The sequence below is a fragment of the Lissotriton helveticus genome, chromosome 1_1 (assembly GCF_964261635.1).
Source record: "Lissotriton helveticus chromosome 1_1, aLisHel1.1, whole genome shotgun sequence".
Classification (NCBI taxonomy): Eukaryota; Metazoa; Chordata; class Amphibia; order Caudata; family Salamandridae; genus Lissotriton; species Lissotriton helveticus.
This window is the reverse complement of record NC_136057.1, coordinates 126,296,653-126,323,200: the sequence shown is the minus strand read 5'-3', so window position 1 is coordinate 126,323,200 and position 26,548 is coordinate 126,296,653. Positions and strand designations below refer to the sequence as shown.

Below are 26,548 nucleotides of genomic sequence, written 5' to 3'. Positions count from 1 at the left end.
GGGATATATTGTATTCTCTTTTCAAGTGACGTTTGCACCCACCACACAACCTATACCTTCTTCTACTGTTTCTTCACATTCTTTTCATCCTCTGCCTGAACATGAATCCATTAGAAGATTGGAATTCGTAAATAACTCCTTTGTTCAGCTCCTACACCAACACCAACTGGTAGTGAACACGACTAACTGTTGGGTGTGTGGCCTTATGCCGCATACTACCGATAAAGGTATTCCTTACCTGGTCCTGCCATTCAGCTACAATGGTTCTGTGTGGGCATACAGAACGATGTTCATCTATGCTCGTGAGGTTTACCCCCTACGTTCTATAAAGGACAATTCAAAGAATAGTGCTCTTGTTAAGGGAATAGTCGATATGATTAGAGGATTTAGCTCCTATGAGACAATCCCGAGAGAAGAGACACTAGCGTATATTGGATGGAACGTGACTGGATATGGAGTTAGTCTGAGTGAGAACCAGCGAGCGAAAAGATCCTCTCCGATTTGGATCGTACCCCATCAGGGTCATCTTTGTCTACAAGGTAATGGCAAGAATCCGAGAGCTCAGTTAAGGAAGAGTATCTGCGCAGAGACGTATGTTTTTGCGTCCCAGACTTCCCCACCGTTTCTAGCAGCTAAGGGTCTGTTACGATAGGGCATACACATGGTTGCCCCCTGACTTCTCGGGCACATGTTTTGTATCGTTTCTGTTGCCTCCCACCTATACAGCAGCGGCAGATTACCACAAGACGAGAATTGTTAGAGGTGTCTTCAGTAAGGAAGATACTGCAGGACAAGAATTTGGAGATTTCGTGAAGGGTTTTCTGCCGTTTTGGGGACCGATGGCTAACAGCAGGAACATACGGCAACTAACGTGAGTGGTTGAGTCCACCGTAGTTGAAACTGCCGGTGCCCTTAGTAACTTGACTTCTGAGCTCCAGTCGGATCGTCTTATGACACTCCGGAATAGAGTTGCGTTAGATGTCGTACTTGCAGATCGAGGTGGGGTATGTAAAGTGATCCAATCGAGCTGCTGTGTTTTCATTCCAGACAATGCTCCGACAGTATATCAGGCCATTTCCAAGTTACATAAGATCTCCGATTCTATACACGTGGATAAAGGAGATTGGTCGTTAATGGGATGGTTCTGGGAACTGTTATCCACCTGGGGATGGAAGATTCTGATGGTCATTGGGATGGCTTTAGCGATTCTGTTTCTGTTCTGTCTTTGTGTGCACTGTGCTCCTGCTATATGTGGCCTCTGTGCTACTACGTGTGCAAGGAGCCCTGTCCCAAAAGAGGTACTAAGCAATAGGATTATGCTTCAGCAACATCTTGATGATCTAATGAATATAGACCTGGACTCAGATTAACGTGAGTGTAGGTAATTGCCTAAGTAAGGGCAAAAGGAGGGTCTGAGGTTCCGTGAATCCTGTACCCGTTTCATAATGGTCATCATTTCGCTACGGATTTGGTATTAGCGAACCGTAACCAGTTAGTACGGCAAGCATGAGTGTTTTCGTCACATTACACCGATGGATTCACTATGTATTTAGGGATTCGTTCTGAACCCTCGGGTTCCATTTTGTATACGGCAGCCATTTTGTGGTTGCCCTCACATAGGCCGATGACTTCGGCCACACGAGTCTTTAGCAACACGTACACTGTAGCTGACTTCTGAATGACCCGAGCGAACGATCCTCTTGCCTGAAGCCAAACTTGTTAGGCCAGTTCCTTTCCCAGTAGCCGATCGAGATTGAGGATAAAGGCACAGGACATCATAAACCCTTTATTGCACACAACTATGTCTTATCTTGCTCACACCTGTCTCTGCTTCTTTCTTTATGACCCGTTTTACGATGAGGAGGTGCCCGTTTTTATGATGGGTTTTCGATCGACCTGCCTGATGAAGAATGTTGGGTTCGACCAATGATTAATCGTGGGCTGGGCAACTGAAAAGTGTGTTTTACCGTCATGCGATACCTCTGATTTGGACACATATGATTGGACAGTTCGTAAATGTAAGGTATTTGTCTGGAATGTGATTTTTGGCATAGAAAGGATGGCTTGCTTTGTAAAAATTGAGCAGTCTCCTACGAATATACAGCCATTGTACTTTGTGGACCTCTGTTTCTGGTTGCAGCCAATAAATTCGATCTTTTGACGTCACCAAGAAGATTCCGTGTCTCTGTGTTTAGAAGACAGGTGAACTTGGAGACTTTGGGCATGTCCCCTGATGCCGCTGGGTCTTAAATAACCCGGTTCTTCACATCCACAGGAAGGATGTCTTCAGTTCAACAACCAGGAATAAACTGCCTCAGCTCTAAACATAACATTCTTGACATCATTACATAACATTCCATGACTCCTAGCAACAGTACTGTAAGTGTGTTTCCAGTACTAATCCTATGCTAGACAGCACACACACCTCTGGCCTATGGTGTAAAGGTTTTGCGTGGCACTAGGTAGACTGTGTACTTGTGCCGGGGTAGTGAGCAGCAGCGTGCTGTATTTCATAAATATGGCTCAGCGCTGCTTTCTCCCCCTCGCACATCACAGCGCTGCACCTAACTGCTGCACTGAGTTGCACTAAAAATGATATATCTCTGCTCCTTACTGTGCATGTGTGGTCTGCCCAGCCTCAACCCTCACCTCCTCTTGTGCACACTTGGTGTGCTCAGCCTCGACCCTCACATTCTCTTGTGCATGCGTGGTCTGCCCTGTCTCAACCCTCATATTCTACTGTGCATGCTTGATCTGCCCAGCCTCAACCCTCACAATCTCTTGTGCATGCGTGGTCTGCCCAGACTTAACCCTCACATTCTCTTGTGCATGCATGGTCCGCCCAGACTTACCCCTCACATTCTCTTGTGCATGCGTGGTCTGCCCAACCTCAAGCCTCACATTCTCTTGTGCATGCGTGGTCTGCCTAGTCTTAACCATCACATTCTCCGTCAGCTGGTGACAATTACAGTGAAATGAGTATGTTTTATCACTCTCTCCGTACTTCACCAAACCGTGCCGCTTAACCTATCTCTACTTCTCCATGTACCTCCACCCTGTCTATCTCTTATCTCTTTACCTCAGCCTCGTCTACCTCACCTCTCATCCAATATACCTCACTCTGCTCCATCTTAGTAGACCGCTCTCTCATGCCCTTGCCTCTCTTTAGTCTCTGTACCTACATCTATATCTATCACTCTTAATCCCCGCTCCCTTACACAAATCTCTCTACCTCATCCCTATCTCTGTACCACACTTATTTGGTTTCTCTATTACATCCCTGTATCCCTCCTCCTTCCATTTCACTTCTCAGACAAACTCATCTCTAGCTATACCTCACCTCCATCCTCACTTCACGTCCTTTTACCTAATCTCTCTCCCCTTCTCTCTCATCCCTTTCTGTGCCTCACCATTCTCCTCTCCTTTCTAGCTCATTTCTCTCTGCTTCAACTCTCTCTGCCCCATCCATCCCCTCACTCACTGAATACATTTTAGATTTAACTCTCTTTCTCTCTCCCTCACTCACTCCTTCACTCAAACACACATAATTCTTTGGACCTCCTTTTCCATTTTACCTCACCCCCTCCATCTCAACTATCTCTCTCAAAGTTTATCTGTACCGATCACTCTGCCTGTCTCTTCCTCTTTAATTTTCCCACAACTCGATATCTCCATATTAACATCACCTCTCTTTCTCTAGTTCATATATGTTTTCAAATTCCTCGTTTCGCTCTACAGCAGATTCCTCTTTCTACACTTCACCCCTCTTTACTCTCGTTACCTGAAATGTTATGCTCTACCTCTTCTCACTGTGCACACTCTATCGTGCATCGTCCACCTCTTGCTGCTTTTACCTCGCTCTAATTCACCTTTAATCTACATTACCTCTCTCTCTTCACCTCCCCCTGGGAAAACTGTCCTCTTCTGCCTCTCTACATTACCTTATCCCTCCCTCACTCTAAACTCTACCTCTCTTTCACATCTTCCTCTATCTACCACTTTTCATCTTTCCATCCGGCTATCTCACATTTTTCTATATTCTTTTCCTCTTCACCTCACATATCTTTCTACATTATTTCGGTCTCTCCCTTCCACCTCATGTCTCTCGCTCTACTCTTCTCTTTCAGTCTCAGTGCATCTCCTGTATCCTGGCCGCTCCCATTCTCTTACTCAGGAGGGTCACAGGTAACTGTCTAGCTGGAGAGTTTCACACATATATAGAAGTTGAGATGGACAAGGCACGGGATGAGAAAAAAAGAGAAAGTTATTAGATGGGACTGTGAAAATACTCAGAGGAGTGCTTTTATTTTTCTTTGCTGTAGCAGAAATGCCAATGGTGAAAGAGCTATATTTACAGTAACATATTTTTAGCAACTTAAGCTACAATTTCAAGTGTTATATGCATATGTCTTTTTATTGTAATATTATGCACTAGTCCGCTACACGTAGCAGGTTTCCCTGAAATAGGAATAACACGCTGTCTGGATATCCACATGAAATGTTTTTGCAAGTAAAAGATCTAGACCCAAACTCAAAAAGAAATAACTTTATCAATGTTTGCTCAAGCTTCTTTTGATAGTACTTGGCTGGTGGACTGTAGCCAGCTTGGGCTTTTAGATGCTTTTGCTGGCCCCGGGTTCGGAAGGTTTAACACGATTCAATCTTTTTTTGGCATCATAGGGACTTCAATTGAGCCTAAAAGTGGTCATAAATTCAAATGTATTCCTAATAGGGAGCCCCAAATATGTGTTGCCCGGGGTTCTATGAACCCTTAATATCTCAATGAACTGTAAGTTATAGTTTCATAAGCTAGTTTGAACAAGCGTCACCAACTGAATGCAAAACAACTGCTCATGTTGAATACAGAAAAAACAGAAGAACTGATCTTCGGGAACATCGACTCTTGGTGGTTTGCTGAACTAGGACCCTCTCCCACTCCTACAGACCATGCCCGGAACATCTACATCCTCCTGGACAAACTCACCAAAAGAAACCACATCAACACAGTCTCCTCCACTTGCTACTTCACTCTTTGCATGCTCTGAAAGATCATCAAATGTCTCCCAATCAGCACCAGACGCACTATCACTCAAGCACTCGTTACTAGCCGCCTGGACTACGGCAACACCCTGTCAGGTTCTCACCTTAGTTTCTGGGGAAGCGCCACGGAACCGAAGAGAGATCCACAACTTCCCCCAATCACCTATTGGGAATGACTATTGCCAAAAGGCGTTCGATAGTGTGGAGTGGCCATATTTGTTCTGCGTGCTTCTTCGGTTCGGGTTAGGGGATGGTTTCGTCCGCTGGACGCGGTTGTTGTATGAGTCCACTACTGCTAGGGTCCGTACGGGCCGCTCAATATCTGCGGCATGCTCGGTGGAAAGAGGCACCCGACAGGGTTGCTCTTTATCCCCGCTCCTCTTCGCCTTGGTGATTGAACCCCTAGCAGCACGGGCCCGACAAGGTCGGTACTATGAGGGGGTTTCACTGCGCGGCGTTTCGCATTATATTTGCTTGTATGCCGACGACCTCCTGCTGTTTTTGGCCGATGTGGAAGCGTTGGGGCAGGGTGCACGGGCCTTGCTCCAAGAGTTCGGGGACTTGTCGGGGCTCCGTGTTAACTGGTCTAAGACCTGTCTATTTCCCTTGACCCTCCGCTGTGTCCAGCCTGTGGAGCTTGAGGGATTGCGCTGGGAACCAGATTGCCTGCCATACCTCGGAGTCCACATTTATCATACCCACTCGCTCCTACATGAGGGGAATGTGGGCAGAGCCCTGAGGGGCATCAGAGGCAGTATGGGGTTTTGGCGCACTCTTCCGCTGTCTGTGGCCGCGCGGATAGCGCTGCTGAAGATGGTGGTCCTTCCGCGCCTGCTTTATTTTTTTCGCACGCTGCCGGTGTGGATCCCGATCTCCTTTTTCCGGACGTTGCGGTCAATGGTGATAGGGTTTATCTGGGGCTCTGGCAGGAGACGTGTAGCTTTGAATACCTTGCTTAGGTCCCGGGAAGAAGGCGGCCTGGCGGTACCGGATTTTGAGTGGTATTATCTGGCAGCGCAGCTACAGTGGCTCACGCAAGCTGTGGCGCGGGAGTTTAGAGGCCCGGACGGCCCGCAGGGTCAGATTATGCAGCGCCATGTCCTGTCCTTCATCGTGCTCCAACAAGGGCTTCGGTTGGATCAGTTGACTCTGGAGGAGCGCACCCTTCGCCAGTGCTGGCTTCGTAGCCACAAGCAGGCAGGATGTCACATTCCATATGCGCCGGAGATCCCCTTGGGCATGTGTACAGCCCTCCCACATGGTGGGGACTGGTCGGCACTAGCCACCTGGGAGGATCGTGGGGTCCACATGATAGGGGATTTGTATAGGGATGGTGCCCTGTTGTCGTTTCATGACCTGCAAGAGGCCTTCGATCTCCCGAGGGGTGACTTCTTGCTCCATGCGGCTCTAGTGACTGGGATTCAGAAGCGCTGGAGGATGGGGCTGGTAGAGCCTCCCATGTCGCTGGGCTGCCAGTACGTCGTGATGGCAGCTGGCACTTATAAGGCCATCACCTGCCTATACCGGAGACTGGCGCTAGATGGACCTCCTCCCCTAGACAAGCTGCGGGAGCGCTGGGAGGGTGACCTCGGTCGGCAGATACCAGAGACGACCTGGCCTCAGCTTGTACGTAGGGCCTGGAAGGGCACGTGCAATGTTAGGTTCCAACTGGTTCAGTACTTCACTCTACATAGGGTGTATTGGACGCCGGCCAAAATCCAACGGGTCTTTGGAGGCGCGCATTCGGTATGTCCTCGCTGCGCTACGGTGGGTGCTGACTTTGGGCACATGTTCTGGTCGTGCGCGGGGCTTGGCACTTACTGGACTGAAGTTCTGTCTTGCTTGAATGCAGTTACGGGACGCCAGATCGACACAGACATGGGGACTTGCCTCTTACTCTGGTTACCGCATACTCCAACCACGAAGATTACCAGCAAATTTTTCGACCTGGGGTTAATACTGGCCAAGAGAGAACTCACACTGCATTGGAAATCTAGGGGGGGGCCTAGCTTCCTGAGATGGCGGGGGTGCTTCCTGCAATGGGCTACTAGTGAAGGGTCTCTTAGATTACAATTAGCTAGGCGCACCGCTAACGATAAAGCGCTAGATGCGGCCAGGGCATGGAGCGCGCTAATGACGGATCTACAGTCTCTTTCAGAAGTTTATGAGGATGGTGAGGCCGGCGCGCTGGCGAGCCAGGAGGGGACAACGGGGGTAGAGAGCGCGGCGGCACTGGCTGAAGAGGCGGGGCGCTAGGCCGCATGGCCAGCAGCGAGCGAGGATGGATTGCATGTGTCAAATACGATCAAGAACGGAATGGGTAACATACACTGATCTGAACAGCGCCTGGACTCCCATTTAGCTGTGGAACCGCGACTGGAAATGTTTTGGGGAAGTCACCCGCTGCTTCCAGAAGGTTTATGACATGCCACAGGAGGAGCAGTAGAGGCACACTGACATGGGGGGGTGGGGGTAGTGAGGGAGGTGGGAAATAGCAGATAGGGCTTTGTTGGTTGGGAATGTTAAAGACGCTGCATTACTGTACATCATGATGATAGAGATACATATGGAGCGTGAATGTATGAAGTTTGCACAAAATCAATAAAAATGTGTTTTAAAAAAAAAAAAGTTTATTTTCTTCTTTTTATTGTTCCAATTTCATGATTTCTTCATGTTAAATCAATTTGCAGTTCTTTCCAGCCACAGGGTAACCAATTTGAAGATTCTTGCCACAATCCATAGAAAAATTCTTCAGCAAATGAAAAGCCAAAAGATCTTGGCAACACGTGTTTTGTCCGGCTTATATGCCAACAGACTTCGTCAGGGCAAAGATATGTGTATTATTTGAAAGATGACAGAGCAATACAATGAATGGTCCAACTGCCATACGCCCAAGCGAATTCAAATTCTTGGTAAATGGAAGCTGTCATCTATTATCAAAGGAGTTTAGCTAGACGCCGCTCTAAGACACGTGCTGTGGGTTACTATTCCACCTTCTTTTTGGTTTGAACTCGGGGTACTTACCGGGCTCTTGGATATATTTACATGCTCTCCTTGCTCTGGGTGTGGTCTGGGGTGGTGACTGGAGGACAACCTTACATCTATCTGTAGCAAAGCATATAAACCCTTCCAGAATTTGGAAATGAATTGAGCCCCCCTATCTGAAACTAGAACTGATGGAAGTCCATGTAACCGAACCACTTGTTGCAAAAACACTGAGGCCAATATCTGTGACGTCGGGAGACCTGTCAAAGGGACAAAAAGAGCTATCTTTGTGAATATATCCACTACCACCAAAAGAGTAGTATGGCCTTTCGATGTTTGTGGCAATTTAACAATCAAATATAAAGATACCGTGTGCCAGGGACATGGGGGTATGGGTAAAGGTTGCAAGAGCCCTAAAGGGTTTTGATGAGAAGCCTTTCCCTGCGCGCAGACATAGCATGTTTGTATATAGTGTTTGGTGTCTTTTCCCATAGTAGGCTACCAGAAATATCTCCTTATAGTTTCAAGTGTCTTCTTGTAGCGTGGGTGCCCTGCGAGTGTGTGACACCACTCCATGGCCTGTACTTGTAACTCCTGAGTTGGGAGAACTACCCCTCCTGGCACATAAATGTACACATGTACCCTGGTACTCTCCCGGGTGCCTACTATTTCTCCCATGTCGATGGATTGCTGTGCTTCCTTTATTTTAGTTAATAAGTCTTCCTCAGAACACACGGCTCCTATTATCTTTTCCCTGACTATGATAGGGGGTGATTCTTCCAAGACTTCCACTGGACCATATCCTAAACGAGAAAAGGAGTCGGCCTTTCCGTTCTTTTCTCCCTGCTTGAAACTGAATTTTGAAATCATATTCACTAAAAAACTGGGTCCATCTTAATTGTCTCATGGACAGTGCTCTTGCAGATTTTACGAGCTGCAGGTTCCGATGGCCCCTTAACACTGTGATCGTATGATTGGCACCTAATAGATACTGCCTCCACTCCTCAAAAATCCCTTTTATTGCTAAATATTCTTTGTCCCTTATGATGTAATTAATCTCGGCTGGGGTTAGCTTTTGTGAAAAGAATTCCCTGGATGTAAAACACCTGTGATAGGGTCTGTCTGAGAAAGGACCCCCGCCCCTCACTGCCACTTGAGAAGCCTCAGCCTCTACCACAAAAGGATAAGTGGGGTTTGGATGTCTTAATATGGGGGCTTGTGCGAATGCTTCTTTGAGTTTACAAAAGGTTTCTTCTGCCTCAGGTTTCCAGAGAAAAGTGTTTCCCTTTCGCAACAATTTAGTGATGGGAGATCAGAGAAATTGTAGATAAAACTCCTGTAGAAATTGGTAAACCCAAGAAAGCTCTGTGTTTCCTTTACATTCTTTGGAGCCTGCCAACGATTGATGGCTGCTACCTTTTGAGGATCCATACTGAGACCCTGGGGGGAAATGATGAATCCTAGAACGGTGACTTGTTGTGTGTGAAACGGACATTTCTCTAGTTTGCAGTAAAGTTTATGGTCTTTTAGGCGTGTAAGCACGTTTCTTACATGTACCACATGTTCTTGCATGGACGAGGAGTAGATCAATAAATCATCGATGTAAGCTACGACATATTCATCCAACATGTCCTTCAGAACCTCGTTTATAAAAAACTGAAAAGCTTAAGGGGCATTACATAGCCCAAAGGGAATTACTAGATATTTGTATAACCCATATTTGGTGCAAAAGGTTGTTTTCCATTTATCTCCCTCCTTGATGCGCACACGGTGATATGTCCCACGAAGATCCTATTTGGTGAACACCTGTGCATTCTTTACTCGAGTAAGGAGGGAGGAAATCAATAGCAAAGGGTACCTATTCTAATTGGTGATGGAATTAAGCACCTTATAATCAATACAACATATAAGGCCTCCCTCTCTCTTCGGTATAAAAAAAAGAGAAGAGGAAGCAGGGGACCTAGAAGGGCGAATACACCCTATCTTTAACATGTTACCCAAATATTCTCGTAGGTAGACATTCTCTTTCTCGGTCAGAGAATACACCCTGCTGCAAGGAATACGTGCCCCTGCCTGTAAGTCTATTCTACCGTCGTAGATTTTATGTGGGGGAAGGCTAGTGGCTTCTTCCGCATCAAATATGGACCGAAGATCTTGATAAACAAGGGGCAAAGATCCTTCATCAGAGGTAGCAAGGTAGCAAGAATAACTTGATCCATAATCCCATCTGATGAACAAAAAACATGCTTACTACAGAAATTATATTCATAGAAAAATTGCGCCTTGAGGTATTATTTTATCTCATTGAGTCTTTTTATCACATGTCATATATATGTACACTAACTCCAAAGAACATCAGAAAACGTGGTATTTCAATTCAGAACTTTTATATCATATCTGAAATCAATATATTTATTTAGGTTCTTTATAAGTAAGGCAACACAAAAACACTACTACATTCAGTAAATTCCTACAGAAATTAGGCTTCAATTCAAGTGTCATTTTTTCCAATCAATAAGGGGGTTGTGTAACCATAACCAGGGTAATCCTAGTATGACCGGGAATTGAGCGGATTGTATAAAATCAAATTCCAAGGTTTCTAGATGCTTCTACCTTATAGTTAATTGCAGAGGACTGGTAGCATCAGTGATGGGACCTGACTTTAAGGTGCTACCATCTATTGTAGTGACTTCTTCCCAAACTGTTTTGGGCACTCGGTTGATATTATATTTTTTGGCCCATTGATCATCCATAAAATTGCCTGAGGCACCCGAATCTATCATGACTCTAACTTCAAGTGCCTGCTGTTCCCAGGACAATTGAGAGGAAACAAAGAAGTGACATGCCTGACTCGCTAGTAGATCTAAAGATGAGACAATCAACCCAGAGTTACCCGAAGCCCTCGTCTCATAGGACTTTCTAGTTTTCCGACTTCCTGGTTTGTCAGGGTTTTACAGGACATTCTCTAAGGAAATGGCCTTGTTTTCCACAATACAGCACAACTTGTTGTCTCTTCTTCTCTCTATTTCTTCATTACTCAAGGGTCCCCTTAGGATTCCTATCTGCATAGGTTTCTTCTCATCTGCTACCTTTACTGACTCAGGTTTCTTTTCACAATAGGTTATCCAACTATTTTCTGATTTGCCCCTCTGTCTTTTACGCTTGCTTATTCTGTGGTCTAATTTGACGACCAACTCGATTAGCGCAGAGCATGTTTCAGGGGGATCTACTACCTGTGCTAAGACATCCTTTATGTAATCTCTCAACCCTTTATAGAATAAGGCACTTCGTTTTTCCTCGGGCCACCCTGCCTCCGCCACTAACCTGTGGAATGTGGAAATATAAGTGGTTAAATCTTTGGTCCCCTGTTTTAGGTTCAATAATTCCATGTCAGCTGAGTGCGTGAATGTGTGTCTGAGAAATAACTTTCTAAGTTCTCTTCTAAATGCACGGTAGTCACATAACAGAGGGTCATCTCTCTCTATCAAAGGTATGGTCCAATTAGCAGCGTAACCCCCGAGATATGAAATAACAAAGGCCACCTTAGCTTGGTCTGTGGGAAAACATGCAGCTTTGCACATAAAGAGCAACTGACCCTGGCTAATGAGGTACAAAAGGGGGTGGTGATGGACGGAGCATCAGAACCAATCAAACACTCACACCCAGTCAAAAGATCTGGGTTTGATCCATCACCGTTCTTTAGCCAACTCTGCCACCCCAGTTCAGACATGGCTATATGCAAATCAGTCTGACCCTGTGCCCCATGGGAACAGTCCAGCCCGAACTGCCAAGCCATGCCTTCCCTGGACCAGAAACAAGCTTCCGAGGACCGGTTTCTGGCATTCCAGCCGTCTTCAGCCCAACTTGCTTGAATCCAGTGGCAAAGTGAGCAAGGGACTCACGTCTGAGCATACCCTGCCACACTTATGGCAGCCAAAGCGGTACAAAAGGGGATGGTGATGAACGGAGCATCAGAACCAATCAAACACTCACACCCAGTCAAAAGATCTGGGTTTGATCCATCACCGTTCTTTAGCCCACTCTGCCACCCCAGTTCAAACATGGTTATATGCAAATCAGTCTGACCCTGTGCCTCATGGGAACAGTCCAGCCAGAAACTGCCAAGCCATGCCTTCCCTGGACCAGAAACAAGCTTCCGAGGACCGGTTTCTGGCATTCCAGCCGTCTTCAGCCCGGCTTGCTTGAATCCAGTGGCAAAGTGAGCAAGGGACTCACGTCTGAGCATACCCTGCCACACTTATGGCGGCCAAAGCGGTACAAAAGGGGGTGGTGATGGACGGAGCATCAGAACCAATCAAACACTCACACCCAGTCAAAAGATCTGGGTTTGATCCATCACCGTTCTTTAGCCCACTCTGCCACCCCAGGTCAGACATGGCTATATGCAAATCAGTCTGGCCCTGTGCCTCATGGGAACAGTCCAGCCGGAACTGCCAAGCCATGCCTTCCCTGGACTGGAAACAAGCTTCCGAGGACCCGTTTCTGGCTATCAGCCGTCTTCAGCCAGGATAGCTTGACTCCAGTGGTGTGGAGAGCACGGGACTCACGTCTGAGCATTCCTGTCCCACTCGGGGTGACAAATGCAAAAAGCCGAAGGACTGAAGCATAGTCTGGGATTGGGGTCCGTCCCACCACGACTGCAGGATAGTTGACCCATGGCATGAGACATCTGCAGACAGTGGCAAGGCTCAGTCTCCCACCCACAAGTCTTCTATGATCCTGGCTCTTGCTGAATAGAAAGAGCAGCACCCTGGGGAACTGAAAGAGAAGCAGCCGGGGGAACCGAAAGACAAGCACCCGGGGGAACTGAAAGAGAAGCACCCAGGGGAACTGAAAGAGAAGCACCCGGGGGAACCGAAAGAGAAGCATGCCAGATCCCAACCTTATCATGGTAGTGCAGGCCTTCCGCATACAGAGGTGGGTGAACCTACTGGGACCATGGTGAATCATCCAAGCCACATCCTGGAGCAGCGGAGATAGAGGCGAGTGGAGGAGATGAGCTATGTCCAGAGCAGATAAAACTTTGAAGGCGGGAGGGAAGTGCCTGGAGTAATGAGCTGGCTAGTCCTCGCCTGGTGTGGTAAAACTGTAGAGTGCTGGTTGACCCGACGGTTCACAGGGCTGGTCTGGATAAGACTGTGGCCCCCCTGATGCATGTTCTGCCTCCGCCTGTGAGCCTTGGGTGAGACACCCCTAAATGAATGGAGGGAGGGGCAGCAGGAGGGGGACAGAGAGCCTTTGACCCCCAAGATACTCCAAGGGCCGATAACCCCTCAGTAAATACCCCTTCAGAGAGGGATACTATGAGAGCGGGCACTACATGAACTGCATTCACACTTCATAGATTGCACGATGAGTGTGAGATGCTCGTGCATGCATACTACATCCAACGCCTAACTTACCCCGCTGTGGGTTCGTACGACTGTGTGAGCATTTAGTGCTGCCCCCTGCATCTGACCCCAAGTCATATGCACTTCACATCTGTATGAGCTCATGTGCTGCACCATGCAGTGTTACCACTTCTGCAAACAAGGACTGCAGGAGGCAGGACCCCCTGGTGCTGCCCCTGCTTTGCTGCTGAACTCTCTGCCCCCACTGGTTTTTGTTTTTTAGTTTTATATCATGCCAACTAGGCCCTCCCCCTCCTCCTTCCTCTGCCTCTGGCCCCACCTCCCCCCACCTCTGCCCCGGGCCCTCCTCATCCCTCTGCCCAAGCCCCCCTCACACCTACTCTGCCCTGGGCCCTCCCCTCTACCCAGGCCTCTCCCTCATACTCGGCCCAGGGCCTCTTCCCCTTTGCACGGGTCCTCCTCCCTCCTCTGCCCAGGCCCCTCCTCCCCTCTCTGCCCAGGGCCCTCCTCCCTGGCCCCTCCTCCTCCCCTGCCCTGGGCCCCTCCCCTCTTTGCCCTGGGCCCCTCCCCCCTCTGCCCCAGGCCCTCCTCCCCCTCTGCCCCGGGCCCTCCTTCCCCGTTCTGCCCTGGGCCCCTCCTCCCCCTCTGCCTGGGCCCCTCCTCCCCCCTCTGCCCAAGACCCCTCCTCCCCCCTCTGCCCAGGGCCCCTTCTCCCCCCTCTGCCCAGGGCCCTCCTTTCCCCTCTGCCCTGGACCCTCCTCCTCCCTCTGCCCTGGCCCCTCCTCTTCCCTCTGCCCTGGCACCTCCTACCCATATTTTGCACTGGCCCCTCCCCCTCTTCTGCCCCGGCCCCTCCCCCTCCTTTGCAAAAGCCCCTCTACTTCTCTGCACCAGACCCTCCTCTGTTCAGCCCCTCCTCCCCTCTCTGCTCTGGCCCCCCTCCTCCTTCTCTGCCCCAGCACCCCCTCCCCCATCCTCTGCCCCTCACCCCCCACCTCCCCCTCTTCCCCCAGCTCTGCCCCTTAACCCCCTCAGCTGCCCCTCGCCCCCCTCCTCTGGTAGGCCCCTCCTAAGTCTCACCCTCTAACTTCCCCCCTCTTCTGCCCCAGCCCCTCCCCCTCTTCTGCCCTGGCCCCTCCCTCCTCCTCTACACAGGCCCCCCTCCTCTACACCGGGCACTCCCTCTCCTCTGTTCAGCCCCTCCTCTCCCCTCCTCTGCTCCAGCCACCTCCTCCCCTTCCTCTGCTCCAGTCCCCCACCCCCTCCTCTGCCACAGACCCTCCTCCTCCCTTCTCTACCCCTCAACCCCCTCCTCCCCCTCTTCCCCTTCCTCTGCCCCACACCCCCCATCATATGCCTCTCACCCCCCTCCTCCCCCGCTTCCCCCCTCCTCTGCCCCTTGCCTCCCCATCTACTGCCTCTCGCCCCCCTCCTAAGTCTTATCCTTACTACTTCCCCTTTTCCTCTGCCTCAGCCCCTCCTCCCCGTCCTCTACCCCAGCCCCTCCCCCCTCTTCTGCCCCAGATCCCCCTCCTCCCTCCTCTGTTACTCCTCCTCTACCCCAGCCCTTCCTCCCTTTTCTACTGCCCAGGGCCCTCCTCCCCCTCCCCCCACTACTCCGGCTCCTCCCCCCTCTTCTGCACTGGCCCCTCCTCCCTCATCTGCCCCAGCCTACCCTCTCCCCCCTCTGCCCCGGGTCCCTCCTCCCCACTCTGCCCTGGGTCCCTCCTGCCCCCTCTACCCTGGCCCCTCCTCCCCCCTCCTTTGCCCCTCCTCCCCCCTCCTCTGCCCTCTTCCTCCCCCTCCTCAGCCCTCCTCCTCCTCCCTAATCTACCCCCCTCATCTACCCTCCTCCTCCCCTCTCGTCTGCCCTCCTTCTCCCCTCCTCACCCCTCATCTGCCCCCCTCCTCTGTTCCTCCCTCCCTCGGGCCCTCCTCTCCTCACCTTCATCTGCCCTCCTCTGCCTCCTTCATCCCTCCACCTCTGCCCCTCCCCCCTCTGCCCCCTCCTCCCACTTCCTCTGTCCCCCCTCCCCCTCCTCGCCCCCTCTTCTCTCTACTCCTCCTCCTCTGCCCCTCCCCTCTGCCCCCTCCCCCCCCCACTGGCCCCTCCTCCCCCCTCTACCACCCTCCACCTCTGCTTCTCCCCCCTCTGCCCCCCTCCTTTGTTCCCCCCTCCCTCGGGTCCTCCTCTCCTCACCTTCCTCTGCTGTAAGAAATTGAACAGTTTCACTTCCGGGTCAGCACGTGCTGCCTCTCCCTGGCCTGTGAGAGTGTAGTAATCACTCCAGGCTTGTTGAGATGTTTCAAGAGAATTTATTGTAGATCAAGAGTACATCAGTAATACAGCCCCAGAGGGAGCAGTCAGCAAGGCGCTCAGACCTTCTTCAACTGTGGTTTTCATAGAACAACATTCCATGTGACATCATCCTTACAGGGTTCCGCTGGTGGAGAGATGGATGATACAACCTACAACATAGCTAAAATATAATCCATGTGACATCATCCTTACAGGGTTCCACTGGAGGAGAGATGGATGATACAAACTACAACATAGCTCAATTATAATCCATGTGACATCATCCTCACAGGGTTCCACTGGAGGAGAGATGGATGATACAAACTGCAACTTAGCTAAAACGTAATCCATGTTACATCATCCTTACAGGGATCCACTGGTGGAGAGATGGATGATACAAACTACAACATAGCAAAGATATAATCCATATTCTTCATCCTTACAGGGTTCCACTGGTGGAGAGAAGGATGATACAAACTACAACATAGCTCAAATATAATCCATGTGACATCATCCTTACCGGGTTCCACTGGTGGAGAGATGGATGATACAAACTACAACATAGCAAAGATATAATCCATATTCTTCATCCTTACAGGGTTCCACTGGTGGAGAGAAGGATGATACAAACTACAACATAGCTAAAACGTAATCCATGTTACATCATCCTTACAGGGTTCCACTGGTGGAGAGATGGAAGATACAAACTACAACATAGCTAAAATATAATCCATGTTACCTCATCATTACAGGGTTCCGTTGATGGAGAGATGGATGATACAAACTACAACATAGCTAGGATATAACAGAGAGTAATAAAGACAGAGTCCGCACATCAAGAGTTTCACTTCCGGGTCAGCAGCGGCAGCGACAAATGAGCTCTCCTCAGGTCTGTGGGTGTGATAGTGTGGGGTCATTTGTGGCAGAGTCAGCACTTGCAGCAGAGGCCCAGCTGAGAGCTCCTCTCTTCCTGTCAGTGTGATCGTGTCCGGGTCAGCGGGGGCAGAGTCAGTGGGCCCGATTCACAGAATGAATTTAAGACTCAATCCTAACCTTACTACTATTTTGGTATTCGCAGAATGAATTTACTACTTTTGGTATTCATAGAAGTTGGGATTTTGTCTTAAGTCTGTCTTAAGTCTGTCTTAAGTCTGTTTTAAGACAAACTTAAGACAAAATCCTAACTTCTGTGAATACCAAAAGTAGTAAGTTCATTCTGTGAATACCAAAATAGTAGTAAGTTTAGGATTGAGTCTTAAGTTCATTCTGTGAATCGGGCCCTGTACCAGCAGTGAGTCCTGTCAAGTCTCAGCCTCCTGCAGGGGGGAGGGGCCCCTGAGAGTCTGTGCCTCCTGCAGGGGGGTGGAGCCCCTGAAGGTCTGTGCCTCCTGCAGGGGGAGGGGCCCCTGAGGGTCTGTGCCTCCTGTAGGGGAGAGGGGCCCCTGAGGGTCTGTGCCTCATGCAGGGGTAGGGGCCCCTGAGGGTCTGTGCCTCCTGCAGGGAGAGGGGCTCCTGAGGGTCTGTGCCTCCTGCAGGGGGGAGAGGGGCCCCTGAGGGTCTGTGCCTCCTGCAGGGGGGTGGGACCCCTGTGGGCCTGTGCCTCCTGCAGGGTGAGGGGCCCCTGAGGGTCTGTGCCTCCTGCAGGGGGGGAGGGGCCCCTGAGGGTTTGTGCCTTCTACAGGGGGAGAGGGCCCCTGAGGGTCAGTGCCTCTTGCAGGAGGGAGAGGGGCCCCTGAGGGTCTGTGCCTCCTGCAGGGGAGAGAGGAGACCCTGAGGGTCTATGCCTCCTGCAGGGGAGAGAAGAGCCCCTGAGGGTCTGTGCCTTCTGCAGGGGTGAGTAGGGCCCCCGAGGGTCTGTGCCTCCTGCAGGAGAGAGAGGGGTCCCCTGAGGGTCTGTGTCTCCTGCAGGGGGAAAAAAGGCCCCTGAGGGTCTGTCTGTCCAGCCCAGCCTCCTGCAGCGGAGAGGGGCCACTTCTGCAGGGGTGAGAGGGGCCCCTGAGGGTCTGTGACTCCTGCAGGGGAGAGAGGGGTCCCCTGAGGGTCTGTGCCTCCTGCAGGGGGGAGAGGGCCCCCTGAGGGTCTGTCTGTCCAGCCCAGCCTCCTGCAGCAAGGAGGGGCCCCTGAGGGTCTGTGCCTCCTGCATGGGGAGGGGCCACTGAGGGTCTGTGCACTTATCCTCATTTTCAGACCCTCACAGACCTCAGACCCCAGGGGGAGGAGAGGGTCTGTGAATGTCTGCTCAGGGAGGAGACTGTCAGCCCCTCCTGCTGAGTTTAAAGAAAAGACTGATTAATCCTGTAGCAAATCTATGAGTGCTGACCCCTGACCTCATTCCTGTGACCCCTGACCTCATGCCTTTGACCCCAGACCTCATTTCTTTGACCCCACTCTCTGTTGAACTGTGCTTAAAATGGCCGCTGAGACTCCATTTTGTGTTGCCATGCTCTCGGCAACCTGGTGAAGGATTGTTTTCTGTGTCCCTGTTAGAACTTGCTTAGCCCTCCCCCATCCTGTGAACTGTCTGTAATTCAGCCTCCCACAACCAGCTGCTGTGCTCCTTGACCACGCCATCTGAGCACGGAAGCCAGAGGCTTTGTACATTGTGCAATTTTTATTTTTTTATTTATGTCATTTAGAGAGCACCTGAATCACCCTAAATGGGGTATCTCCGCACTAGGACGATACGGAGAGGGAGGTAGTGGATAGTAGGAAGGTAGACCCAAATTAGAACAGGAAGGTTTTTAGTTTTTTCCTGAAAATCAAATAGTTGGGGGAAGAGCGAATGTCCAGGGGAAGATCGTTCCAGAATTTGGGGGCAAGATAGAAAAAGGATCTGCCTCCCATTCTGGTTTGTTTAATGCGGGGAATAACAAGAAGACCTTTCCCTTCCGAACGAAGAGTACGTGAGGGGGTATATTTGGACAGTTTATTGGCGAGATAGGCTGGTCCCAGTTGGTTTAAGCATTTGAATACTATACAACAGATTTTAAAGTGTATTCTTTTACGAATGGGAAGCCAATGAAGTTTACGTAGGAGAGGAAGCGAGGGGGTACGATACGGGGAACTCGTAACCAGACGGGCCGCCGTGTTTTGCACAACCTGCAGGCTCTGGAGAGCAGATTCCTTTGCGGAAATCAGCAAAGCATTGCTTAAGTCCAGGCGGCTAAGTACTAGTGCATGGATAAGAGTCTTTCGTGTGGAAGAGGGAAGAAAATTGAAAACTTTGCGCAACAGGCTAAGAGCATGAAAGCATGTTCGTTTAGTGGCGCCTATGTGTTCATCCATGTTCAAGTTGTTATTAAGGAGAACACCAAGGTTTTTAACTACTGGCTTGGGCGTAGGGACTGCGCCGAGTTCTTCAGGCCTCCACCTGGGGACCCAGCAATACGTGGCATCTTTGAAGAGCATGATTTCCGTTTTGCCTGTATTGAGCTGAAAAAAATTGCAGCTCATCCAGGAAGAGATCGCCTTCATTCCATTAGCAAATATATCTTGGATGTTGGGGTTATTTTTGTCAAAAGACAGAAGAAGTTGTGTATCATCTGCCTAGGAAATTGGGTTAAAACCCATATTCCTGAGGAGTGACGCTAGGGGGGCGATGTACACATTAAATAGGGTCGGGCTGAGACAAGAGCCCTGAGGAACCCCTTTAGTTACCATTGTGGTATTAGATTTTAAGGGTCCAAAATTAACTGTTTGAGTTCTGTCCTTGAGGAAGTCCTTCAACCATTCAAAGGCAAAGCCCCTAATGCCAATAGAAAGTAATCTGTCTAGCAGGATCTGGTGGGAGACAGATGCTCCCTGGCCACGATTACTCCACCTGAGACTGATAAGGAACTTGTATTCTGATTGGATGTGTAAAGGATGTGGCTAGTGCTATAATTGTGTGTGCGCTGCGGCGTGAAGCAGCAGTCTCCGTAGAATTATCTTTGTACCATTATAGGACCCTGTCCTTAGCTCAAGCTAATAAAGTAACATACTTTCCTCCACCGCTAAGTTGTCCTGGTCTCTTTGGTAATGTATGAGTAAGGAACGTGAACCTGAAGATTCTAGGTGTCCCCTGCACCGCTGGCTTTGACCCTCCAGTGGGGAGGGGTCTCCAAAAGCCGGTTCTACAATTGGCGCCCAAGTGGGGTGTCTTCGGTGGTCGTCATCGAGCCTGGTGTTCGTGTGGGGTCCGTGATTGAATTTCAAGGGAGGCGCGCCACTACATCGACTGAAAATTGTCCTTGTGGGCCCAAGGTCTCCGATTGCGTGATTCCTCCCTCCTATGGCCTATCCGACTGCAGCCCCGACTGACTTGCTTATCATCCGCGAGTTCAGGCTTACGACCAAGGGAGGCAAATCCCTACCTGTGATTGGCGCAAAAGCATGGAACAAAATACCTCATCATCTCCGTGCAGCCAACACAGAATCAAGTTTTAGGAAACAGCTAAAAACATGGATCTACTCACTGCCAGACTCAGTATGTAAAACCCTAAAATGATCCTCTTCCATCTCTCGGACAGTCTAGTTATGATCTTCTGCTTGACTTAGGAAGTCACAGCGCCAAGATGCTCCTCGGAGTGGTAACACGCTTTATAAATACCAAATCACATCACATCACGCCCCAGTTCCGGTTCCTAATTTTGGGAGACCAAGAACTTTGTGACACTTGCCGTGCGAGGGACGATTAACCCTCAGGTAAGAGTGGGAGTGACCCACTTCTCTGGTGAATTGTATTTGGTTTTGGGGATTGTTCGACTTTTGCAAATGCCGAAGCCAAGGGGTAAGTACAGTTATATGTGGAAATGTTCGATTGTACCCGTTGATGTTTGGAACCAGGATACGCGTCTAGAGATGCCTGGATTTAGTACGTTTCAGAAATGGTGTTGTTGTTGTTTGTGCACAGGACTCCGCATTGGAGGAATCTTGTCCGATTCCTCCCTTGGAAGTCTATGCTAAACATGGTATTGGCCCAATCGTGTTTTCCTCACTCTGGCATAAGTATACAAAGGGTAATGCTATGGCCAATGCACGGTAGTTTTGAAACTCCTGTATTAGACAATCTGGAGGAGAAATAGTTTCAGAGAAAAGTTAGACCTGCGATGTTTGATTCCTTTCGGGTTTGGCGTAAGGAGTCCAAGCAGAAGGAAATCAAACTCAAAAAGAGCGAAGCTAAAACAATGAGTATGAGTGTGATTCAGAAGGCCCAGAATCATGATGATCAGAAAATAGAAGAGGGTATAGTGATACTTGATAGATTACATCGAATGAAGGCAGACAGATGTTACGTTACCAAGAAGGTCTCCGAAAAGGCCCAGGGCAAGGAGGATGACCCTCTCATGTCCTCCATGTTGGACACCCCTCCACCTTATGCTCCCGCCATGTATACAGCCCTTGATCCCGCACAAATGGCCCTCGTGCCGCTCCAGTTGTTGCCCCTGCCCATGCCCTGGTTTGTCCGATACCTCAGCCACTCGTTCTCAATGCCCTGACTGTTCAGGCCACTGTACCTTTGCAGGTCCACCCTTTCCCTTCCCTTGATGCTCCTTCCACTGATCCTGTGCCTGTCCAACTCAATGTGCCTTTAACTCCTGTCACAACAAATCCGTTTCTTGTTGACAGTCATGCGACACCTTCCCCCAATGCAGGGCTATTGGCAAATGCTTGGTCAGTGGTCTGTGATTATATCCCTTATGTAACTCCGCATAGACCACCCACTCCCAGACGACGTACTTTGGCAGACAGATAGGTAATACACAGGAACAACTCGCTATGGGTCAACAGGCTCGTATGTGGATGGAAAATGGCACTATGCACACCGCTCAGGATATATGGATGACCATGGATCAGTGGACGCACCTCCAAAAGATTGACACTTTTTTGTGATATGTGTGACATACTGATCCAAATTTGGGAAGATTTTGTAGAATCAGATCCACCCCCAGGTCTGTCTGACTTTCCCAATAAGGTTGCGAAGGGGGACATTCAGGGGCCCGCACTATTCTGCGATTTGATCACGTTAGTAGCCTATAGGGACTCTTTATCTGGTTTCATGCTGAATAAGGGTTTTCCAATGAGGGAGGTACAGCCTGTTTGGAGGGACCGCGTTGCTGTCGTGGGTGACCAGCCTGACATACCGGCGGGTTTTAGGAAAATGTGGGTCCATGTCCCTTGGAAAAGGTCTGATGTCCTCCAGCTTAAAAGCCAATTGCCTGACCCACGTAAAAATCCAGCGGGTTATTACAAGGAATTGACTCAGACCCTCCAGTCTTGCGTGATGACTTTAGCAGATATCGATATGTTAATGGGACAGGTAGTACCGACTGAAGTATGGTCTAGAATACGTCATAATGATCAGGCAGAATGTGGCCACACTTGGCAACAACTTGAGGAGGCCGACAGAACTCGAACTGGCAGTGAGAAACCTGATCCCATGATCTTGGTCCTTCCGGCCCAGATACTTACCGCCATGAAAACGATGTTGACACCTCACCATATTAATTGGGATACATTAGCTGCTTGCAGGCAAAAGAAAGATGAAAGTGTCTCAGGCTTTTTCACACGATTTGAAAGCACGTTCACCGACTATAGTGGACAGGATAGGACTTCACAGGGGGTACAGTGACTGTTTGTGGATACATTTGTGTCCAATTTGTTAGCAGAACTTGGGACTAAGCTCAAAATGTCAGAAAGTGCCTGGCCCAATTCCACCCCGTCTGGCATTTTGACAATGACCCAGTATTATGAGAATAGGGAGAACGAAGAGCGAGACAAAACAGATCTAAAGATCTGAAAACAAAGGTATTACTCCAACAGGCAGACTCAAAACAGGGGTGCCCCGAAGTTTCAATGAATGATTCAGAAACCTGCCCCCGTGACTCCTTGCCCACCGCTGGGGCCCAATCAGTGTGCTTATTGTCGCCAGGACGGTCATTGGCATGATGAGTGTCCCTTGTTGGTCCGGAACCACTCTGCTCCTGCTGACGGCTTCACAGGGCAACGGCCCCAGAGAGGACGAGGACGAGGCGGACTTATAACGCAGTCCCAGGACAGGCGACCCCTCATGCACGAGAATAGATTTGATACAGCCAATTATGAAGATCACAATTATTTTACTAAGGATTATGAGCACGAAGAAGGGACTGGGTTTCTGTCCCACTAGGATTGCCAAGGACAAGGAAAGGGACCCGTGCCTATTCCTGTTGACCAGAAGGGACCGTATGTTCATGTTACAACACTGGGTTCAACGGAACCATTCTTGGTCGACACTGGTGCAACCAAAAGTTCTATTCCTAGGTCTAAAGTCCCTGGGGCCCCCTTGTCTGGCGCAAGTAACATTTCTGTGGGGTTGTCTGGTACCCCAGTGTTTAGATCCGTCTCACAACCACTGGAACTAATGATAGGACCCTACACGGTTGATTCCCCTTTGGTTTTGACTTCCACATGTGGCGAAAACTTGTTGGTTTTAGATCTATAGAAAAGATTACATGTCACCATATACTGTTCTCCTGATGGTGTTTACATCACTATGGGTCCCCCTACCACACGCCAAGTATATTTAGCCTCCTCAGGTCCCCTTCCCCAGGAAGTTCAAGATGTCCCTCCTACCCTTTGGGCCCAAGGTGATACTGATGTCTGCCTTTTGTCCATACCCCCCTTTTCTGTTACCCTAAAATAAAATGCTCGCCTTCCCCGACTTCCCCAATACAAAATACCCAAGGAAGGGGAGAGGGCATTACTCCAGATCATTTCTGAACTTGTTAATGAGGGCATGGTTGAAGAGACAAGAGGCAATGTGTGTAACAGCCTGTCCTCAAATGCACTGACCCTTCCAAGCCCCCTGTTTATCATTTTGTCATTGATTTACGTGATGTAAATAAAATAGTAGTTCCCCAGTTTCCTGTGGTCTCAGATATCACTGCCTTACTCACTATGGTCCCCCCATCATCATGTTTCTTTTCTTTTCTGTCATTGATTTGAAGAATGCCTTCTTTAATATACCCATTGATTCACAAAATAGGGATATTTTCGGATTCTCATTGGCAGGTCGTAGTTTCCGGGTCTGTAGAGCTCCACAAGGATATACAGAGAACCCTTCCATTTATAGTCAGGCCCTCAAGGTCCAACTTGATTCCCTGTCCCTACCTCAAGGTACCGCATTACTCCAGTACGTTGATGATTTGCTCATAGTGGCAGACACCGAGGCGTTATGTAGGGAAGCTACGATGAAATTGCTCCTGCATTTGGCACAGTTCAATCACAAAGTTTCCCTCTCCAAGCTGCAATATTGTCAACATGAGGTTACCTACTTAGGTCATCTCCTGTCGAAGGAGGGCCGCCACCTCACCCCTGAACGAATACAGACTATCAATAAAATACCCCCACCAAAAACGCAGAAGAGGTCCGTGCTTTCATTGGTATCACCTCCTACTGCCACCAATGGATACCCAATTTTTCTCTACTCATTAAACCTTTGTTGGCCCTCACACTTAAAGATGTTCCTCACCCGCTTCCTTGGACAAATGAGTGCCAGCGTGCATTTGCAGAACTGAAAACCGCCTTGTGTTCGGCCCCGGTGCTAGACACCCCTACTTATCAGAAGCCCTTCACTCTTTTCGTACATGAGCGTGATGGTTGCGCATTGTCAGAGTTAACACAGCGTTTCGGTGACAGACAACGCCCCTGTGCATATTTTTCTGCAGTTCTAGATCCCTTGTCCCTTACCCAGTTGCTTGAGAGCAGCAGCCGCAGCTGCCATATCCATTTGCCAATCTGCTGGTCTGGTTCCTGACACTGCACTTACAGTTATGGTTCCTCATGCAGTTGATACTTTATTGAATAGAACAAAAACTCAACACCTTACTAGTGCACGTTTTTCCGGATATGAGTTGGCTCTCTTCGCCAGTCATATCACCATCCGCCGCTGCACTACACTGAATCCAGCCACATTGTTACCCTTTGTTGATGGTGACACTAGTTCTGATCTGCATGATTGTGTCCTCCGGACGGAGGAAGAGACTAAAGGCTGTGTGGACTTGACTGACACTCCCCTCACCGATCCTGATGGTACCCTGTATGTGGATGGTTCTTGTTTCAAACTTCTTGATGGTAGCACAACTACCGCCTATGCTATCACCACGTTACAGACAGTGGTGGAGAGTGAGAGGATACCTTACCAATCAGCAGAGGCCGCTGAGTTAGTGGCGCTGATAAGAGCGTGTGACTTGAGTGCGGGGATGGCAGTCAACATCTACACTGACAGCCAGTATGCTTTCGGAATGGCCCATAATTTTGGGCGACTGTGGGCTGAGAGGGGATTTTTAACCTCTCACTGTACTAAGATACAACATGGTCATCTGGTCAGCAGGCAGTTAGGAGCATTAACTCTTCCTTTGAAGATAGCTGTGGTTAAATGTAGCGCCCACAAGAAAGTAACAGATGACATAGGAAGAGGTAATGCATTTTCTGACCAGACTGCAAAGGAAACAGCCAAAGATGTCTCCACCCGTATGTATGTAGCTGGCCCCTCAAATTGGGTACCGGAGGGAGGGATGCATGAGGACACTCTTGAAAATGGAAAGGAAATACAGGCGGAGGCAACTAGAGAGGAAAAGGCTCTCTGGGAAGAGCAAACAGGCCTATTAGATGAGAATGGCTGTTAGACGTATCTGTCTGAACAACAGCGATGGTTGTTACCCGATGCCTATGTTTTGCCAGTGGTCACTATGACTCATGGCCCAGCTCACATTAGTACAAAAGGTATTTGCAAATTGCTAGCTCCAGTATGGCAAAACAAACACATCCCAAAATATGCTGAGAGGTTAGTCAGGAATTGCCTGATTTGTTTGATGCATAACCCGGGAAAAGGCACACCAACACCTGCTCGGAATTTTGCACCCCTATCTTACCCCTTCGAAGTGCTCCAAATAGATTACATACAGATAGAAAGATGCAACAATCTCCGATATGTCCTGGTAGTTGTGTGTGCCTTTAGTAAGTGGATTGAGGCATACCCCCTTAAGGACAACACTGCAATCAGCACTGCTAAGATCTTGTTGAAGGAATTCTTTCCCAGATTCGGAATGCCCAGAATTATCTGGAGCAACTACGGAAGCCACTAATAATGAAGAAAGTGTGTGTAGGGATGGGGATCAAACAGAAGTTCCATGCGGCCAATCACCCCCAGTCAGCAGGTTTGGTTGAGCGCCACAATAGGACATTGAAATTGGCTAAAATACAGGCTGACACAGGACTGCCTTGGCCGGACGCCCTGCCTCTTGCCCATTTATCCACTAGAGCCACGGCACATTCCGCACCGGACTAGCTCCTTATGAAATCGTATTTGGTCGACCAGCTAATGTTTGGGGAGTGCCCAACCCAGAGAAATAATCTTATATCGAATATCCATTGTTGATTGATTATTTACATGAATTGACCACTAACCTGCGTCTTATTCATCGTCAGGTAGAGGACATTCTGCCACCCAAACCCGAGGGCCCTGGCCACACCATCCAGCCAGGTGATTGGGTCTGCATCCGCAACTTCCAGAGGACCAAGAACCTGGAGCCGAGGTGGAAAGCGCCCCAGCAAGTGTTGTTGGCTGCCAGGTCTGCGGTGAAAGTGGCAGGGAGAAAGAATTGGGTAAACGCGACACACTGCAAACGAGTGCCTCAGCCACTGCCATACGACCAGTGGGTCAAGGAGAGCCTGGGAGACAATGAAAGTCCCATGCTTCGTACCCTTCAGTGACGCTAACGTTGCCTGGGCGTCATCGGAGCGAGAGTACAACAACATCCTACAAGCTGCTGTTCCTCCGCGTTTGAGGCTTCGGCAAACTCAACAGCCGGAGCCTTTGTTTCCTGATCAA

The 26,548-nt window shown here is 49.4% G+C and overlaps 1 protein-coding gene across 1 annotated transcript in view; it reads right to left on the bottom strand.

Moving 5' to 3' along the window:
- The window catches only part of LOC144759805 (uncharacterized), a 123,329-nt gene extending 107,622 nt beyond the window's left edge, over positions 1-15,707 (bottom strand). Inside the window, exon 1 of the mRNA XM_078646502.1 lies at positions 15,598-15,707. The gene's annotated coding sequence lies outside the window, so the exon portion shown is untranslated. The remainder of the gene's footprint in view (positions 1-15,597) is intronic.
- Between the last annotated feature and the right edge of the window lie 10,841 nt (positions 15,708-26,548).